Source organism: Triticum dicoccoides, chromosome 3B (assembly GCF_002162155.2).
Source record: "Triticum dicoccoides isolate Atlit2015 ecotype Zavitan chromosome 3B, WEW_v2.0, whole genome shotgun sequence".
Taxonomy (NCBI): domain Eukaryota; kingdom Viridiplantae; phylum Streptophyta; class Magnoliopsida; order Poales; family Poaceae; genus Triticum; species Triticum dicoccoides.
In genome coordinates, this window is record NC_041385.1 from 481,153,284 (window position 1) to 481,175,051 (window position 21,768).

At 44.9% G+C, this 21,768-nt stretch overlaps 2 pseudogenes; both read right to left on the reverse strand.

The window, feature by feature from the left end:
• Nucleotides 1-4,956: 4,956 nt before the first annotated feature.
• LOC119279595 lies at nt 4,957-7,731 on the reverse strand (annotated as a pseudogene).
• A 1,068-nt stretch (nt 7,732-8,799) lies between these two features.
• On the reverse strand, nt 8,800-19,518 carry LOC119279597 (annotated as a pseudogene).
• Nucleotides 19,519-21,768: the final 2,250 nt, after the last annotated feature.

Here is a 21,768-nt window from a genome sequence, read left to right on the forward strand (position 1 = left end):
GGCCGCCTCGCTGACGGTGGACGTCGCCTCCCCGGCCTCCGCGCACCCCCCTCCGACAGTGGCGTACACCAGGAGACCCCGGTCCTCCTCCACGCCGGTGACGTCCTCCCACCGCAGCGCCCGCCTGGAGGCGTCACGGCCGGGCGACTCTCCTGCTCCTTCCGTCGCCGAGCGGGCGGAGCTCCGCGCCGCGGTGCGGAACCTTGAGTCAGGTGTGGATCCCGTCCCTCCCAGTTCTTCTCGTTGCTCCTTTTCTGCTCTCGAGGCCGCTCCCCTTGGCCACCTTGCTAAGGTGGCCAACGACTCGGCCATTGTCTTCAGGGGGGAGGTTGGGCCCCCTTTAGATCAGATTGAGGCCATCAGGGCCCGGGAGATCCTCGACGGCAGGCTGGCCGAGTCTCGTGCCCGCCTGCTTCGGCCTCCAGCTCCGACCCCTCTGGTGGCCGACGGGATCATCCGTGGTCGCACTCGGTCTCGCACGGCCGCCCTTCGCGCGCAAAGCGCCTCTCGTGTCTTGGGGTCAAGCAGCCCCCCGATGGGGGTTTAGATGAGGGCCCTTTTCTGGAACCTCCGCGCCTTCGGCCATGACGGCCGTCGCCGCCAGCTCATCGAGTACATCCGGGACGAACATATTGACATCATTGCCATCCAAGAAACCCTTAGAGTCGAGTTCACCCTACAGGAGCTAGAACATCTGAGCCCCCACCTCTTCGCGTGGCACTGGCTCCCTTCTAGCGGGACCTCAGGCCACTCGGGTGGCATCCTTCTTGGGGTTAAGGATGCCACTTTCGAGGTGGGCGGCATGGATAGAGGGGAGTTTTTCGTTAGCATGGAGATCTTCGAGCGGGCTTTGAACTTCAAATGGGAGGTCATTGCGGTCTACGGTCCGGCTGACCACCGCCGCTCCCCGGCCTTCCTTGCCGAGTTGCAGCTGAAGATCTCCAACTCCCCACATCCTGTTTTGGTGGGGGGCGACTTCAACCTCATCTGTTCGCCGGACGAGAAGAATAATTCCCGGGTTAATTTCCCCCGGATGCAGCTTTTCAACGATTGGATCGTGGAGCTGGGGCTCCGTGAGCTTGACCGGACTGGTGCCAGATTTACTTGGACCAACCGGCAAACTATTCCGACACAATCCATGATGGATCGTGTCCTAGTTTCCCCGGAGTGGGAATTGCGATGCCCCCTGGCATCGCTCCGGGCGGTCACCCGGATTGGTTCCGACCATGTCCCCCTTCTCCTCTCCACGGTTGACGAGCGCCCTCCCTCCCCGCCGCGGTTCCGGTTCGAGAGCTTCTGGCTCAACCAGGCGGGCTTCCGGGAGGCCGTCGTCGCCCGCTGGATCTTCGCCAGGTCGGCACCCCATCGCGCCATGTCCGCAGTCGATACTTGGCACTTTTGTGCCAAGTTAGCCCGCCAGTTCATGAAGGGTTGGGGGGCTAATCTTGGCCGGGACCTGAGAGAGCGCAAGAATTTCATCCTTGTGGCGATTCAAGCCTTGGATGCGCGCGCGGACTCGACCGGGCTCTCCTTGGATGAGTGGCTGCTGCGCTACGACCTAGAGGACCAGCTATCCCTCATCTACACGGACGAGGAGGCCTACTGGCGCCTACGGGGCACCCAGAGATGGGTGCTTCAGGGCGACGCAAACACCGCCTACTTCCAGGCGGTTGCGAACGGCCGGCGCCGTCGCAACTCCATCCACTGCCTGTGGGATGGAGATGCGCAGTTAGTGCAGCCCGCGGCCATCCGCCTCCATGTGGATGGCTTCTATAGGGCCTTATTTACCCCCACCCCGCGTGGTGGGGCTAGCCTTGCCCCCGACATTTGGTCGGGGGCGCTTGGAGTCTCGGCTGCAGCCAATGCGGCCTTGGTTGCTCCTTTCAGTGAGGACGAGGTCCTCGCTGCCATTAGGGGGATGAACCCCTCCTCGGCCCCGGGACCTGATGGTTTACCTGTAGCTTTCTTCAAGACGTTCTGGCCTGCCATCAAGCATGAGGTCATGGCTCTCTTTGAGGAATTCTACTCTGGTACCATGGATTTGGGGCGCCTTAACTATGGTGTGGTGACCCTCATCCCCAAGGTCCCGGGTGCCGCCGATATCCGCCAGTTCCGCCCCATCACAGTTATTAATGTGATCTTTAGGATTCTGGCGAAGGGGTACGCCAATAGGGTGACCCTCCTTGCGGACACTATTACCCATCCGAACCAATCCGCCTTCATTCAAGGCCGATTTATCCTGGATGGGGTGTTGGTGTTCCACGAAGTGCTCCACGAGGTTCGTCTGAAGCGCCACAGGGCGGTCTTCCTTAAGCTGGACTTCCACAAAGCCTATGACACGGTCCACTGGCCGTTCCTGAGGGAAGTCCTACTTCGCAAGGGCTTTGACGATCGGTGGGTGACCCGCGTCATGCAGCTCGTCTCCTGCGGCCGGACTGCGGTGAACATCAACGGCGAGATTGGACCCTTCTTCCCTACCCTTTGTGGGGTTCGGCAGGGGGACCCCTTCTCGCCGTTCTTGTTCAACATGGTTGTCGATGCCCTGGCCGCCATCCTAGTTAAGGCCACGGCTGCGGGGCATATTCGAGGCTTGGTCCCGCACCTTGTTGGAGGGGGAGGGGTGACCCTTCTCCAATACGCGGATGACACCATTATTATGACGGAGGGATCCGCCCTCGAGATTTCCAACCTGAAGTTCCTCCTTCTGTGCTTCCAGCAAATGTCGGGCCTGACCATCAACTTTGACAAGAGCGAAGTGATGGTGCTCGGCTACCCCGATGAGGACGCTCAGTCCATTGCCGATCGGCTTAACTGCCGGCTGGGATCTTTTCCCACGACCTATCTGGGGATCCCCATTAGCGACTCGCGCCTCACCGTGGCGGACCTCCGCCCCACGGTGACCCGTATGCAGCACCGAGTTGAGCCCTGGAAAGGGCGTTGGCTGTCGAAGGCGGCACGTGTGATCCTTATCAACTCGTCGCTTGCCAGCCTTCTGTGGTTCCTCATGAGCTTTTACAGCCTTCATGAAACCCTTCATCAGGAGATCGCCAAGTACCAGGCCAGATTTTTCTGGGCTGGCGAGGCAGGCAGACAGAAATATCACATGGTCAACTGGCCAGACATCTGCAAACCCAAAGACCAGGGTGGCCTTGGGATTTTGTCCTCTCGGCGCATGAACATCGCCCTCCTCACCCGCTGGCTATGGCGCATTGCCAATGGGGAGGGAGGCCTTTGGTTGACTATCATTCGGAACAAGTACCTGCGTGGCCAGCCTCTGGCGTTCTGCCAGCGCTCGGGCGGTTCCCAGTTTTGGCAGGCAGTCGTCCAGCTGCTTCCAGTCCTGAGGATAGGCACCTCCATCTCGGTGGGCTCTGGCGCCTCGACCTTGTTTTGGCTTGATAGGTGGCTAGGGGACTCCCCCCTGGCCGCCCGGTTCCCCATCCTCTTCGACATTGTAGTTGACCCTCGGGTCTCGGTCGAGGCGGCCCTTATTGACTTAGGGCGCCTCGCGTTTCGTCGTCCTTTTGGCCCTGCCGAGGTGGCTGCTTGGGATGTCCTCCTCCAGGACATCGCCCTGTTGCCTATGGACGTGGCTGACTCTCCGGATGCCATCTCCTGGCGTCTGGATTCCTCAGGACGCTTCTCCACCAAGTCCCTTTACGCAGCTATTGCCCCATCTGTTGCCCCGGAGCCATTCGGCCTTATCTGGGACATCCGCCTCCCACTTAAGATCCGGATCTTCTTGTGGCAATGGATCCGCGGCCGCCTACCGTCCGGCGTGGAGGTCCTCAAGCGCCATGGGCCTGGGGATGGGATGTGCCCCCTATGTGACACGGTGGAGGATGCCAATCACATCTTCTTCTCCTGTTGCACGGCACAGTTCCTATGGGCGTGTTTTCGCGAAACGGTTGGGGGACAGTGGTGTAATAACAACTTCCCCGACTTGCTTGCGGAAATCCAGGCCTCCCCTCCACGCTACAGACATATTAGATGGCTGTGCGTTGGGGTGCTGGCTTGGACGTTGTGGACGGTTCGCAATAAGCTTGTCATTCAGAAGGTGCCTCTTCGACGTGCGACTGACTCCATCTTCAAAATGTGTGGTTACTTGCAACTCTGGCGGCCGCTTAGCCGCCCTCCGGACCGGGATGCCATCGACAGACTCCTCTCCGACCTTCGTTCGTTGGCCTTCCGCCTGGCTCCGCCGCTCCCGCCGCCTCCCCCGGAGCCCGACTAGAGGCGTCTCTCTCCCGGCGTGTGTGCCGCTTTTTGTGTGTGTGTTGGGCTTGTTGAGCTGTGCCCTCAGCACTAACCCTTGTTGCTTGTTTGTTCCTGGACTGTGTGTGTGTGTGTGAACCTTGGTGGTGTGAACCTTGTGGATGTTGGCTTTGGCATTGGCTTTATCTATAAAGCGGGGCGTGAGCCTTTTTCGGTAATAATCAATATGTTATATGTATATCCTTGCGAGGTTAGCCAACTGAAGGCCTAGTTCTCAGCTTTGGAGTTCACCTCGATTTTCCAGTCACAAGAATCAAACCAAGCAGCAAGCAGGCATGGATTGCAAATTTCCTATTCTTTTGATTTGACCGGTCGCCTATACGACAGGCAAATATGTGCCGTAACATGGTGCCAAAAAGCCATGCTGTTCCTTTTGATTAGGTTCCAATAATATGTTGACAAAAAAAAAACAGGCTCAGAATAGAATAGTGCGCAATTAGCATAAGAAAACAAGTGCGCTTTCACTGAGCCTTCCCCTGCACATGCTCAATCCACAAATAGAAAGCATGAAACTCCATATCCATATGTCCAAGAAAACGCTCAGTGACCCAGAAGCAAAGTCTATTCAGGAATTTAGCAGAGTATGCAGAGTACACAAGCTTTGCTGTGTTTATCATCTATCTAAATTGCTCCTCAAGTTCCAAGGCCCAATGCCACCACCACAGCATCAGAGGTGGTTTCCTATTCCCACTCAACCGTCGCAGGTGGCTATGATGTGATGTCCTGGCAAACACGGTTGATGCCACGCACGTTGTTGCAGATCTTCTTGACCACATCTACTAGGAATTCATGGCCAAAATAGTACCTGCAAATTTGAAGAGATGATGACATGATATGAGAATTGAGAAGGGACTGGTTAAGGAGATCCTCCAAGGTACCACCAACCACTACTGCCAGGTCCACCACCAACTCAGGTTTTTTAGGTAGTGAAGATGAACTGTTTAAAACACAGCCTGCAGTTTACTGTTACTAGCAAAACTACGAGGTAGAGAAGACAGTTCTGTACAATTTGCAGAGTGCAAAGCAGAAGTTTACCAAGACTACACAAGCTAGTCATCACATGGGCCTGTTACAAACTATAAGAACACTATAGCACTTGCAGTTGGCACATAAATAAGATGGCTAGAGTTTTGGGTTAACTACACTATATAAAGGAGCAACGTAAGAGTTTTGGGTTGAGCAAGAAAAGAAAAGAAAAGGGAAAAAAAACCTAACCAATTATATCGTGATGTGAGCCAATTATTTGTTACTAAACTAAGAGTGATAAGAATACAAGAAATGTTGCAGACAAGCAAAGTTATCTGCACGACTGCACCAAAATATTTCACTGAAGTACAGCTGTATCTAAACTTTAAAGTTTCCTAGAAAAAAAAAGTGTAACAGAGCTGAAACTTCAGTGATACATACCAATCTGCAGTCATGCCATCCTCACTGGTGATTGCCCTTAAGACAACAGCATTGGAGTGGGTTCGCTGGTCACCCTGAACCCCAACTGTCTGTACTGGTAAGAACACAGCAAAAGCTTGCCAAATTTATCAGAGGCCAGCATCTTTAATAGCTTGAACAAATATCTCATCCACCTAAAAGAAAAAAAATGCTGATTCACAGGTTTATCAAAGGAGCTCTAGCAAAATTTCAAATTATTCTAGAAGTTTCAAACCTGACGAAGAGTGTCCAAAGCGTGTAACATCACCTAGGACACGTACAGCAAGACCAGGCCCAGGAAATGGGTGTCGCTTTAAAAATGAATCTGGGACATTCAAAATACTCCCCAACTTCCGCACCTACAATCATAAAAATTGTAATGAACAAATAATTAAATGTCTCTTTCATCATAGTATAACACCTGATCAAGTTTGAATTGAGAAATTACAAAGTTGATTAAGGATATTGATGCAGTTTGGTACCTCATCCTTGAATAGGAGCTTGAGTGGTTCAATGAGTTTTAACTTCATATCTTTTGAAGTCCACCAACATTGTGATGGCTTTGATGGTATGGGAATGTGTCCTTCCACTCCCAGGAGGTGGGCATGATTCAATTACATCAGGGTACATGTCCCTTGAACTAAAAACTCAGGCCTTTTCCCAATCTTCTGTTCCAGCTTGTGACCAAAATCATCAAAAACAGCTATGAATTCCCTGCCAATAATCTTTCTTTTCTGCTCTGGGTCTTCGACACCCTTCAACTTGCTGAGAAATTGCTCTGAGGCATCAACACATGTAACTGGCAGGTGCAAGTCACTTTCAAAGGTTGACATTACTCGTTCTTTCTCCTTGTACCTGCAAACACGAGGTTCTATGTTAGTTTCATTGCACGCACAGCCAAAATAAGCATAAGTTCTATTTAAAAGAACTTGAAGCAATAAGGCAGCATATTGTTACCTTAAGAGACCATTGTCAACAAAAACACAATGAAGCCTATCTCCGATTGCCTTGTGAACAAGAGTGGCAGCAACAGTTGAATCGACTCCACCTGACAAAGCACAGACAACATGCTCATCAGGGCCAACCATGGTTTGGATGGTCTTGATTTCTTCATCCAGCACATCTTGCATCTTCCAATCAGCTTTGATTCCACATACATCAAAGAGAAAGAGACGAAGTGTTTCCGTTCCTTGGGGCGAATGTGTAACCTAATTAAAAAAGTTCAACGGTCATGCAAAGAGCAACCAGATGATACACAAAAAGTAACCACAATACAGTGGATACACAGTGGATAATACCAAATGATTTGTCATCTGTTTCGCTATCCATATAAGCAGAACTCAGTCCATCCATATCAACAGAACAATTCAATTGAATAACAACAACCATGTAGCTTGTTCCTAAGCACCTCTTTTCCAACTCAATTGGTACCCACTTTAGAAAGCATGGTGTTTATTTGGTTTTCTCATCAAGTATTTATGCAAAAGAATCCGGACAACTCACAATTCAAAATTGAAACAGAACAATCAAACGTACAGCTTCCCACAAAACGTCCAACTTTTGCCTTCTTTTCAAGAGTCAAGAACAGAGGGAACAAATTACAAACTTTGACCATATTTATAGAAAAAAATAGGTACATCTAGAATACCAAATGCACATCATTGGATACATCATGACTTATATTTTCAGAATGTACATGTTTGATATTGTAGATGTAGAAAGTTTTCTCTATACACTTGGTCAAAGTTGGCAAAGTTTGACTTTCACAGAAATCTATAGACACTACATTGTGGAATAGAGGGAGTAACTTTTATTAAATCATAAGAGTAATCATAACGGTTGCTACCTCGGGTGATACTGGAGCCCATAAAAGCGCTTTTCCCGGTTCTCGATGGCTGCGACGGCGCCCTGGACGCTGCGTGCAACCACCTCAAACCCCTGCGGGAGCTTGACCACCTCGTCGCCGTGGCTCATCCACACCGTCTGGCGCTTCCCGGTGTCCGCCTCCCCGTACAGCGCGGAGGACGGCATCTGCATACCACTCGGCCAAAAAAGTAATATACCTGTATCTGCATACCTTTTTCCTTTTTTTTAAAGAAAATTATCACTTTTTTCTGTGTGCATTCCCTCTGTCCGTCGTCCAAAAGCAGCCGCCATCAAATTTTTTGGTTCAAAAATAGAGGGCAAAAAATTAGTTACGGGCCCAGTAAAAAGTACGCAACACCCAGGTTTTTTTTTTCCGACCGGTATCCTGCTACAGTCGGCCTGCGGTAGCGGTATACTGAAGCGGTTACCTCGGCTACCGGTTAAAACCGGTCAAATTCAAAACCCAGTTCAACCGGTAGCGAGCGGTATACCGGTCGGTAAGACCAGTTTACCGACTGGTAAGATCGGTTAGCCGGTCGTTTGCGAATCAATGAAATGCATGTTTTCAAATTTGAATCAAAAAATTGAAAAATAAAAGAAAAATTCTTTAAAATATTTCAAGATGCGTAGAATCAAATGGTGTCAAAATTTTGCAAATACTAGTGTGTTTAGTATTTTTTACGGGCATTAGAAGTTTAATTGGCGAATTTTTTCTTTTTCTTTTTTGGTTGAACTTCTAATGCCCAAAAAAATACTAAATGAACTAATATTTGAAATTTTTTAACACCATTAGATTCTACGCACCTTGAAGTATTTTTAGGAATTTCCTTTCATTTTTCAATTTTTGAATCAAATTTGAAATTTTTGAACTGGAGCTGTTGGGAACCACCGGTTCCCAACGGTAAGAAAAACCCTGGCAGCACCAAGGTCATCACCGCACATCTGTTTTATGGGTGTCACAACTTGTCGTACCAAAATTTGAGCAGGCCAAAATGGACACGCTCTACCAAAATATGGGCATGTCATACCAAATATGATTCGATTAGATGCTAATCAAATGGGTGCCAAAGTTTACAGTCTTACTTCAACTTTGGCGTGACAGGATTGGAGTTCACCTCGATTCTCCTCTCTTAAAAAAATGCAGCACATACTTCCAGTCACAAGGAATAAACCAAGCGCATGGATTGGAAATTTCCATTTCTTAAAAAAAGCATGGACAAAAAGGAGCAAGACTTCAGCAAATTATTGCCATTTACATGCATGCAGCCAGATGCTTTTTTGCACATACAGTACAGCCTCTAATCTAAACAACGCTAGCCGTGCAGCATCCACATTATTTATTGATTTGCCTGTGATAGCATATTTGTCTACTACACTACACAGAATCTAATACAATGCAATCTAATGAATCAATAGGTATCTGCTAATTTACATGTCTCTTCTGCTGTCCACCTACTGCAACTCGGAAACACCTCTACAAGTTAAACCTCGCCACACATCATTCGTGGATCACAATCATGCACCAACCTTCTCCTTGATGTAAGCTAAACTATGAGTAATTTGTTGTTCTACGCCAAACATATTTTGACAAGAATATGGTTGTCTTTCAGGACACCAACACTGCCACTGTCTGTTATCCATCCATAGGCAAATGGCAATGCGATATCTACTTGCTTTTGTACATGCAGGTGACTGGCGCACATGGTAGCATCAGCTCAGTCGCTCAGGTATGGCATCACTCACTGGCGGATCGAACATAGCTCCCAGTTCCCTTCACCATCAATGAGCTTCAGCTCCAAGACATGGAAGGGTATCAGAGCAGGCCTCTGTAATAAACATGAAAAATGTTGCTTTCAGCAAAACTCTGCTTTCATTCCTGAGAACAAAGTATAAATTTTGGGTGATAATAGACAACAGTTCATTATCTTTTTTTACCTAAACATTAACAGTTCACCAATATAAGAAATTTTGTGTTGTCACAGGGATTATCGAAGCACTTATTTGTGAGGAAGTGATCACAGTTATGCCCATGTTAGTTGCAAGCCTGTACAGATGTTCTTCAACATCAACACTAGTAGCACTGCAATCAAGGAAAATTTTAGGAACCACGGTAATTAATTAGTAAACAGTATTTTAAATTTTTTTGGAGAAGTCAAAAGAAAATCGTGACAGAAAGTGTACTTGGTGCACTCGTCGAGGATGCCATACTTAGGATGCTGGAAAAACAAACGGGCCTAGAACAAAGATGAGAGAGTTACTTTCAATGAACTCAACAACATACAAAATGAAAGAACAAATAAAGGTGGCTTGCCAGTTAATACTGACCATCCCAAGCTTCTGTTGTTCCCCTAGTGACAGAACATCTTCCCAGTTTGGTGTAGAATCCCACCCTTCTCTTTCTAGAAGATACACCAGCCGCACATTCTCTAGAATTGTCTTCAGGTGATCATCAAGCAGGATGGAAGCACTAGCCTTGTTGCCTATATTACCACAGTTTTCCCGTTATCAGGACAAGCAACGAAATAATTTAGTACGCCCTTTTAACTGGCATCCTCCTAGCAAATCATAAAGCTATGTTCACACTTTCAAACACATGGTTTCTTGCTAATCCAATAGACACATGTACCAAAAAGTAAGTGGGCCTACCAGCTTGATGTAGTGAGAGAACTTTCATCTCTGCTTCCTCCCGTGAGCGAGGGTATATGATCTGATCCCGCAGAGTACCTAGGCTGGTATATGGACGCTGAGGGACATGGAACATCCCTTCAGAGGGCTTGATAACTCTCCCAGAGAAGGTGGGCCACAAATCTCTAAGCACTCTAAATATACAACTCTTTCCACTACCATTGGGACCTTCAGGAAGGGTAAAATGAATCCTGTTAATATAAGGTCACTGTAGAGAAGAAAATAATGAAGATCGCATACCAGTCAGAAGAAGGCTTTTCCCTTGTACTACATTGCATGACAGTTTACTAGCCAATAGCTTCTGTGATGGTGTTATGGTGTCCACTTCATGAATTGAAATAATATCTTCTGAGGCTGCACTGATGGCATTGGAAGACACCATGGTATCTGGAGAATTTTAAAAGCATGTTCAGAATCGAAAACTTAACTAATGACAGAACATGAACACTAACTTCAACCTGGCGCAACTATCAAAGTTTTTAACTTGTTCAGGGTGGCAGCTATCAAGGGTACGTTTGGATTCGTAGCTGACCTTTGCCTAGCTCGGATATGCCCAGCTAGCCCATCCATCCAGGCAATAGCTCGCGGAGGCTAGGCACTCTTTGGATTTACTAGCACTTGCACACAGGACACCATGTCGTTTAGCAGTTGCCAAAAAATTTCTTTCATGCCGCACTTTGCTCTCGCGAGCGAGCCGATCCGGCTCGCGGGCAAGCTTTTTGCTGCGGTTATTGCCTAGCTTGCCATCAAAAGTGAGTTGTTTTCTTTTGTACCAAATGCCAGCCCTTGCCCAGCAAGGCAAGAATCATTCTTGCTTAGGATCCAAACACACCCTAAATTTTCTGCCAACTATTGGCAATTTTGCAAACACGCAACTGTTAACAAACATATAAAGCCCACCACACCATTTTCAGTACACTGCTACACAGCCTTACTATTTAACTTGGCATGATGGAATGGTAAAAGAATTGCTATAAGAATGTTGTTTCATAGATTTCACGTGCCAAACTCTTAGGAGGTGGCAAGTTCAACCATAATATGCTGAACAGGATTCGTCACAATATGTGCTGTATAAAATACCAGTACATTCTGTAGAGCCTAATTATGCAAGTTGACAGTTCAATAACAGGATCAATTACTACCCTAATATATTGTGTTTTAGTTTGTGTTATATTATGCACAATTAAAATGGGCTACATAATTCCTTACTGAAAAATCTAATTAGAGAATTTAACATGATTTTTATTGTCTGTTAGAAAGCCAACGTAATAGTGAGTGTGTGTCGTGATGAACAGGTTTTATCTAACTGGTGTAATTCTGTTCGTGTTCTACACCCTTTCTTCTTAATATATTGATACACAGTTCTCCTGCATGGAATAAAAAAGGTCTGAACTTACTCCTTTGAGCGGCACATGTAAGCTCCTCAAGCTCAAAGATACGGTTAATCCCACCAGAGAGTTCAAGGAATTTCTTATGTAACTCAAGAATGTCGCCAAAGGCTATGAAGCTCTGTGAAACCACTGAAGCCAAGAATCGTAGAGCATGTGCCAGCTCTCCTGTTACACAAACCAAAGGAACAATGTATTTCGGGATGTTAAAGATGAAAAATTAATGTAGAATGGAAGAGTTGTGAAGATTAGTAACCTTGAGTTGAGGTCAAAGCTCTGTCTCCCTTGTGCTCCAAAGCATATAATAGACTAAGACCCCATGTCACATTGTGAGGAAGTTGCTTTGTAACAAAATCATCAACAATACCATAAAGCCACTGTTTCCTCAAGAGAATCTTTGAGTGGTTAAGTAACTTTACGAATTTAGCCTCAACCATCTGATATATGAAAAGAATTATATGCTGAAAGTCAGGTTCATGTCATCTAACACAGCAAGGGTAGCAGAAGAGCTAGTTGGGGGTGGGGACCTTTGTCAGTTAGAGTTCATAAATATAACATGTCTGTTGGAACTGCAAATACAATTGAAAGAGAACCACACACGAACAGTTTCTAAAGTCTAAGCACTTAATGGTCTCTACAAATGCCATATAGAAGTATCAGAAAATGGAACTACTGGGTGTCCACATTATATTATCCTAGTTCTTCAATATTCCATCTCATGTACATGGCGTCATGGCTACACGCAATGTCTATAAATAAGCCACACTGTCTGGGATAATGATAACATTTTTATCTCATAATCTCTAAATATAACACATTGAAAAAAATTGAAATCAGGCTGCTACAAGCTACTCTTAAGAATAAAACAAGCAAACATTAACTTCGCTAGGAAGGTGCCAACAAGGTACGGAAAGCAAACTATCTCAGGCAAAACTAAATATAGAGTGATAAACACAATAAAGCAGTAAGGAAGCAATATCTGGTTTCATAAAGCTACAAAGTGAGAATGTAGTTACAAGTTCAGCAGAGTGGCTGAGTCAAAAATATGCTTTTTAAGTAAAAAAAAAAAAAAGAAGCCAGCTATCATTCAACAATCCAATATTTACCTATCATTGCACTTCACATTTGAGGCTAAAATAATCAAACAAGCATTTAATTAACTGATGGTATTAAACACATGTCATTTTTATGAACTTGAGTATTGTCTGTGTAATGCGATGGAACTCACAGCTTTCTCTCTTGAACCACCACCAAAAAAAGCAATTGATTCAGCATGTGTCCGCAGTCTTGAGTGCATGAACCTTGCAAAAGCTCATCAGATTAGCACTTCAATTTTTTTTAAATGGCATGTTGGCTCTACCAAGACGCAACAACATATGCAGTATTTACCTGAATGTTCCTTCAACTTCTTGTTCTTGGCCCGAGAGACGACCAAAGTCAGGGGATACTGCTCCCAGGAAGCCCAAACCCAGTAACATGTAAGCATATAGTATAGCAACTCCTCTTCGTCCTGACAAGAGCTTCATTCTCCATGTAAACCTGGTGAGTTTGGCTAGAATTATCACAATGAATTCTAGGGTAACTTTAAACCAAGTTCATAATTAGCAATAGATGCAAGGATAACTCACCAAATAATGTCAACCACTGGTTTTACCATTCCAGTAACTAGGCCAGCAAGATCAGTGGTCAACTTGTCTACATCAAGTGTTAATCTTTGGTCTGCATCAATAGTTTTACCTGACATGTTGAATACCTGAAAACATATACAAGGATAACTTGTTACTTTTCCTGTCCATCTCAACCCTAAAACAATTGTCATGCCACCACTAGACAGCATGATGGCTAGGCCATCTCCAGTCTCAGAACTCAGGATCTCCGTCTTCACAAAAAACTAGGAACAAATAAATGCATTGGAGTATAGAAAAGGGCATGGAGGCTACGTTACAGGTCAAACATATTCCCTTATTGTTTTTTATCCCTCTCCAAAATCCAAATTTCCAGCTTGGACAATACACACAAAGTTGATGCCCACTGGAGTGCCGGAGGTACCAGACTCCAGCATCTTGTTCCATCATGCAGACTGGAGCATCCAAATTAGAACCTCTAAAGTAACTGAATTTTCGAGAAGGCACAACTTCTAACTTGGGAGTATTTCTGCCTTATGATTTAACTAAAAAGAACATTTTGACTAGCTCAAATGTGTATAGGGTACGTTTTAGGCAACGGCTCAAGTATTTTACCTTTGCCATTCAAAGCCCATAATTAAAATTTCAAACAGCGGGCTCTGTGAGGCACACCCATACAATTACATAAGCAAGTGCCCAACAAAGCAACAACCCCAGCAATTCATACTGAACAAAATAGTCTCCAACTCTCCACTAGTACAGACTGTCACATAAATGATGCATTCAAATGAATATCAGAACAGCTATAACACCACCTACAAAGTCCTGTCATACCATAACTAGACTATTGAGAAGCGATAATGTGCAACAGGTAACCAGTAAAGGAAACTAAAGCAATAATGTGTTTCTGTGTTTTTGCTTGAGAAGATACCTTGTAGAATGCATTTCTTTTCAAATAATATCGAAGCAAATGATTGGTCAAGCGAATTCGCCATCCAAGGGCAAGTTTAGAGGTAAGGGTCCTGTACAGATACATGTAAAAGTTTCAATCCTACGTTAAATACTCCCACTATAGAAACCTTGTAGCATGCAATTCACTGATGAAACACTGTATGTTCTTCATTAAATTTTCTTAGCGAGATGTGCATGCAATTAAAACCAATCCCTGATACATATCAATTGTCAAATAATGCAACTTCCTAATGTTAAGATAAGACAATGCATCAAACAACTAGCAATATGCTGTCCTCATATATTGCTATGCAAGCTGCTGCTATCTTGCTGCATGGCTTCCATGCAGGCTATGTCTCTTTGATGCTTGTAGCCACATCTATAGCTGTTGCCCTATGTGCACTAAAGCTGCAGCAACAGACCCTATGGCATCCATGTGTAACAATTAACTAGTAATAAATCTTTGAAATGGAGTTAACCAATGATTACCTAAGAGATGGTGCCACAAAAGAATTTGCAGCACTTTGTAGAATACTGACACCAATCAAGCGAATGAAGGCAACTTTATCCTGCTCTAAGACAAACTTCACAGTTGTCCCTGGCAAGATGAGACATATCATATGAGAAATTTACTTGCAGCTTTTAACTATGAAAGATATCCAAGGGTGAAAAGGAAGAACCATTCAATGAAGCAATACGATCAGAGATCCATGTACGAGAGAAAACAAGTACAGCAACAGCAAGCAACTGCCCGCCTTGTTTATCAAGAAGTTTAGGAACCTGGGGAGCAAAGGAGAGTAGCATAAGAATTTCAGGGTGTATCAACATCGAGAATAAAGTTCCTAGAACTAGTTCAAGGGGCTTCATCCGATCTATGTGTGTAGAATCTCCTCTTTTTTTTACTAGTTCCTTAGTTTGTAGAGCATTAGTATACTCGAAAGGTTATTAGTAATTATATCACATTAGATGTTTTTGTTCAAACAAAGGAGTAACCAACAAGCAAAGATTTCTAAATTCTAAAGTAGTGGCTGAGTGAATTATTGGGGAACAGAAAGGCACCAAGGAGAACAGCATACTAGTATGTTGAGCATTGCAGCTACTCTGAGAGGCAAAGGTCTTGGGTGGCATCGCAAATGTGGAACCCGAGATGTCCGTACTGCATGTTCTATTTCCACCTTAGGGGAAGTTGCTATGACCTCTGTAGAGTACGAATGGTCCTTGGACCCCAACGAAGGATTGTTCTGGTGAGGAAACCCATTAAACAGAAGCATGAGTTAAGTTGTGCCTGTTAATGATGATGGAACAGAAATCCAGTAGACCAAAAATCATATACCTTTGCCCTTCTCATAAAAGCTCTTTGAACAGTCAGTGCATCAGATTTGCGATCAGTTTCTAATGATTGAAAATCAGACTCTTCAGTGGAAAAGGAAGAGTCCTCCCTGCAAAAATAGTATATTACTAATTTTTTAGTGAATTAATTCAGAGAACATACATTTAACAACTTATTTAAAGGGTTTCAACCTTCTGTGCTGAACATTCCAGTCGCCTTCACCGTCCAAGGACAAAACAATATCATGAAATGCAACTAAAGCTGGGCGATGAGATATTGTTATACAAGATGTACCCATAGCTCGAACCTTCTTGCAAAAACGTTCTTCCATATCAGTCGTTACAGCACTAGTGCACTCATCAAGTATGGCAAACTTTGGCTTATGGTAGAATAACCTGGCCATTCCCAGTCTTTGTTGCTCACCAAGGGACAGCTCATCACCCCAGTTAACTTCCTTATCAAGAGGATAGCGTTCTAGCAAGTATTCTAGGTCAACCTGTGAAACGGGCATGGTTAGAAATCCAGCAGGTTCATGTGCTAAGTTGCACCTCAAGCCTAAACACATGTGCTAAGTTGTGGAGCTTATGATGTGATTCTCTATTTAATTTCAGAAGGTCACCTAACACAAAATGCAACAGGTCAAATCAAATAGAGAATCACATCATAAGCTCCACAAATTGAAATTAAATAATATCTAAATCACAAGTTAACAGCAGGATGTAACAATTTCCAGTTATGCTTCGTCCAAGCACTACACAAAATGACATAATGTCTTTGGCTTGGAAAAATGTTAAACCACTAAACAACAAAAAGCAAAAGTGAGATTCTTCCCTCTTCACAAAATGTGGATCATAGCACTAAAATAGTTTCATGAAAAAAGAAGTTATTTTCAGTGTGAAAGTCAGAAATGGAACAGGAAGTATCACTATTGTCAAATTACAACGGCATAAAAAAAGTAGATTTAATTAGATAGATGCACCGCTGTTCAGTAACTTTTGGAGCAAAGGGCCACCTTCCATGATTCGGACCTATGGTGTAATGACGTAATGTTAACAATTTGTAAAATAGATGGAAAACTGTACCTCAGGATATTTAAACGTCTTGAACTGATAGAAAGAATCCCAAGGGACTGAAACAACGATATGATTACACTTGTGTGATATCGAAGATTGCTTAACATTTCAGCCCTTCCAAGGGTTGATGAATCAGGTCTAAGGTTGCCAGAGAAGAATGGTTCAATGATAAGGACAACTGCCACAGTGGCACCAAAATACTTCAGAAAGAAATCTTGAATCATGCCGAACCACCAGTTTTCATGACGCACAAGATTCAGATGCCCAACAAGAGCCTCAAACCTCTACATAATATGAGATGCTTCTCTGTTCTCACCACCATAAAATGCCACACTCTCCGCATGTGTTCTTAATCGTGAATGTAGTTGACGATAGTCTCCTTCCAGTTGTTGTTCCGTGGATTTCAGTTTTCCAAAAGCAGGAGAAATTTTCCTTATCACCCCACCAGCAACTAGTACATATGCCTGAAAGCATTTAAATATAATAAAATTACCAAGTGATGAGTGCAGGAAGAAAGTGGCTGTCAATACAAAATACTAATAACTTTCATAGAGGTTATTATAGGCTATCACATCTTATATAAGTAAATAAAGCATCGCTACCAAGATTTTCTATCAAGAATTTACCATAATCCAGACCACGTATTTTGGACTAGCATACGAACAGAGACGCCAGGTGTATATTAGCCCTTCTGCAACCGCAGCCAGATCATCCTGTACAAGCTCACTTAGTTCAGAAGAGAACTTTGGGATATCACTAGCAATCCTTTGCTCTGGATTTGATACTCGATGATCCACATGTGACATTTTGTAATAAACCATATTCTGGAGATAGAGCAAACAAGAGTGTGAAATGTCTTGTCAAAATTGTATTTCAAAGAAGTGTTAAATAAATTAATGAAAAACATAGCTGCTAGCATGTGTACTAAAATTGCACGCATGACTAAAAGCAACTGCATTCTCCTAATAAGGCATGAAGGAAAACAGGGGAAAATAGCTTCTAAAACCAAAATCAATTATAATCTTCACAACCTAACTGAAAAAAGTAATTAATGCTAGCATAAATTAAAAACTGGCAGGCAAATTCAACTAGCATAAAGAAAATGGGAGCACTAGAAAGGGTAAGATTAAAAAATTACTGGTAACAGCACTAGAAAAAAATGGTAAGCATATTTTTCATGCACCAACCGAATACTATAATTGACTATCATAGAAACGATATTCATCTTTAGATTGTAGGAGAATAGCACGTGATGAAACATAGTTCCCCTTTTATGGAATTTCTTTTTTTTTTCTATGACATGACAGCTATGCGTTCTTTGCTGCACTGATCACTAGTTTTATAAATGGTCCCATAATCTATGACATAATACTGACAAGAACAAATTAGTATGTTGATAGATTAAGAACTTAGAAAATACTCTTTATTGGCATTCAAATTCTATAATACTCTTCATGGTATTCTGAGGAAATAATGCAATGATGCAGGTGAGAAATGTGTGCACTTGGAAGTAACACAAAATGGAACCAATGAAGAAACAAATTGCAGTAAAAGTACCTCAAAGTAATCAGCATGAACGATATCGGTTAAAATTTTCTTGAAACGCAAACTCAAAGACCCTGTCAAGTATTTTGATGTTTGATATAATGTGGATTGGAGGAAACAAAATATAAGGTTTTCTATGATCAAGCGTGTAAATGTTGGGACACGCCGAAGAAACGCTGCTTTAAACAAAAAGCCTTGAACTTTTGCCAATCTATGCCCCACAGCAGTACGCAGCACCTGCAAAAAAGAATGTGGTGCTGTAGATCATTAGCAAAGCTTCCAATACTGTCCAAAACTCCCAAAGGTAGACATTTGAAAAAACAGAAACTTGTAGCAATAGTTAAAAAGTTTCTAGCGATGGTAGTACATATTATTAAATAGTCAGGATAAAATGTTTTTAGACATTCAAAATTTTACCATCAAAACATATGGAAAATGCATTAAACATAGATTGTTTCTTTTCTATTTCTCAGGAAAAAATATTTTTGCTAACTTTCTTCATTGACATGGGATTGTTAGGTTGCTTTCCTTGTTAAGAAACTAGGATGAGTAATACAGATTTATTCACAAATGATTCCTTTATATGCTAGCAGCAGTAGGCCAGTTGCGACATTGGAATCACTTGTGAGTTGTGACAGGCCACAAGTTCCAAAAGTAGAATGCAATCATAGAAAATGGTGGAACTTACCGCTGTTAATACCAAGCCTAGAAGGAAGCGTGTGCCATTGGGACCAATCTTCTTCAGCAGGATAGCAGTTAGGAAATGCAAAGATTTAAGCCCACTCATTTTACGCTTTGTTGCAGCCAATCTACCATTCTGACTCAACCCATCCCCTTTGGTGGCCAATTCACTGGCTTCGCTGCCATAATTTGCCTCCGAACGCCTCCTCCGCTGGCTCTGGCTTGACCGGGCATAGGCCAAAGCTCCACCAGCAATCAGCGCGCCAGAAACAACAGCGAGAGTCCTCCTGGTTCCACACGAGAGACAGTGAGGAGGCAAACACTGCATTCCACGAGGCAATTGGAAAGAATAGCAAGAAAAAAAATAAGGGAGCAAACCTCTTGGAAGCCAGAAGCACCTGTCCGCGGTCCGTCAACTGCAGCAGCTGCAGAGACGGCATGTCGCCGCCGCGAGATGGCCACCCCGAGATCTCACGTACGGCAACAGCGCGGAATCAGGGCGTCCCCCCCCCCGACACGGAGCATCGCTGCAACCGAATTAGACACAAGAAAAGTACACAACTTTTAAGTCCAGGTCAAGTGAATGAGGCGCCGTCAGTACGGGAGATGAGATAAAAGAATGGACGAATTCGGGGGCGGAATCGGGCGAGCGGCGGGGCCTGTGGTGGGAAGTGAGAGCAGGCGGCGAAGTTAAGGCTTTACGCAATTGGAAAGAATAACAAGAAAAATGGGCTATCTCAACATGAATATATATACTCCCTCCGTTTTAAATTACTCGTCGCCGAAATGGACGTATCTAGAACAAAAATACATCTAAATACATACATACGTGCGACAAGTAATTCGAAACGGAGGGAGTATATGAAAATACAATCAAGATCGCCACACGGTACCAATCACTGGCTCAATGGTTGGGCATGCGGTTGTGCAGCCTAACGACCGAGTTCAACGGATTGATCGCTGGTCGGCCGTCGGCACGGTGGTGGGTGCGACTCGTCGGCAGCTGGGCAGATCCGCGGGATTCTACCCTTGTCTGGCCCTTGACAGCGCGGGCAACTACGGGGGAAACTCTAGATCTCCTTGGAATCGAGCGATGGCGGCGCTTTTGCGTCGTAGTCCCTCTTTAGGGCATTGTTTTGGAGTTTGCTCTGGTTGAAGGGACCAGCGACGTTGGCGGCGCACGTCTGGTGGAGCAACTGCCGATGAAAATCGCGCCGACTACGGTCATGGCGGACGATGGCGGCGTCTTAGATGTCGTTCCCTTGTCGAGGTATCGTCGTTGCAGTCTGCCTCATCAGGCTCGGGATGCTCCGGGGGAAACCCTAGATCTGGGTCTTCCGGATCGGACGATGATGGCGTTTTATCGCTTTCCCTCCTGGGGGCATCGTTTTGGAGTAAGTGCTGGCTGGGGGGATGGTGGAGCGGTGCTTCATCTCACACATCGATGGCGGCGGATATCGGCGGCATGGCGCTGTGGAGGCTCGGCGTCCGATGCACGGAGATGAACTCGCGCAGGAGAAGGTTGCTGTCTGGCGTCATGATGACGTCGATGGCAGAGTGGCCAAACAAGGTAGAAGCCTCAACATGATCTAAAGACGGACCTGTGGAAGATGGCGGCGATGACACACGAGTGCGTCTGACCGGATTGTGCCCCAGACCCGGTATGTGGCTCGGCTGGGGCTTCCAAATATGTTTCAGCTTTCGGCTTTTGATGTTAGGCTTAGGTGAGTGGTTTGGGTACTGGCCTAGCTAGCACCCCTTCATCATTTTGGATAGAAGTAGCGGCATGTGTTGCCAAGATGGTGGATTCAGGCACATTGTTGTAATACTTTTTAAGGTCCTCGAAAATAATCAATAAAGTGGTCGTATGCATCTTCCAGATGCAGAGGCCGGGGGTCATCCTCCTTTTCTAAAAAAACAATCTAAATGCAGCAAAATCTAGTGTTCACTATATATAGGAGAAGCTCATCCTAAGCAATGCATGAAAATGAACATGTATACAATGCAAAAAAGCATGCTATGTACATCAAGATGCAAAGATGGCTACCCCTACCATGATACAAAGTGAATATACATATGTTACAAGTGAAGCTCCAAGACCCAACTCAAAAAGGTAGGCAAACACACACCAAGCTCTCCTCGCAAGCGGGCAAAGGTTGCTTGGTCAAGTGGTTTTGTGAAGATATCGGCTAGCTGGTCTTGGGTAGAAACGTGGGCAAGCTCTATGTCTCCCTTCTCAACATGATCTCTCAGGAAATGGTACCTCACCTCTATGTGTTTAGTTTTGGAGTGGAGCACTGGATTCTTGGCGACGCTTATGGCACTAGTGCTATCACATACAAGTGGAACATGGGTAAAGCTCAAGCCAAAATCTCTCATGGTGTACATGATCCAAAGCAGCTGGGAGCAACAGCTAGCGGCAGCAACATACTCAGCCTCTGTAGTGGATTGGGCAACGCTAGACTGCTTGCGAGAAGACCAAGACACCAAAGAGGAACCCATAAACTGACACTGCCCACAAGTAGATTTACGATCCAACCGACACCCAGCAAAATCAGCATCCGAAAAACCATGGAGGGTAAGAGTCGAAGAAGCAGCATACCAAAGACCCAAGTCAGGAGTGAATTTCAAATACCTAAAGATCCTCTTGACGGCTTGCCTGTGTGAAGTCCTCGGCGAATCTTGAAAACGAGCGCACAGACACACGCTGAATTGTATGTCCGGCCTTGTCGCCGTCAAGTAGAGGAGGGAGCCGATCATGCTCCGGTACTCCTTCTGGTCCACGGGTTCTCCATCCTCGTCCGCATCCAAGGCTGTAGTTATACTCATCGGTGTCGTCATTGGCTTGGAGTCGCTCATCTCGAACTTCTTGAGAATGTCCTTCGTGTACTTGCTTTGGTGCACAAATGTTTCGTCCTTGTGTT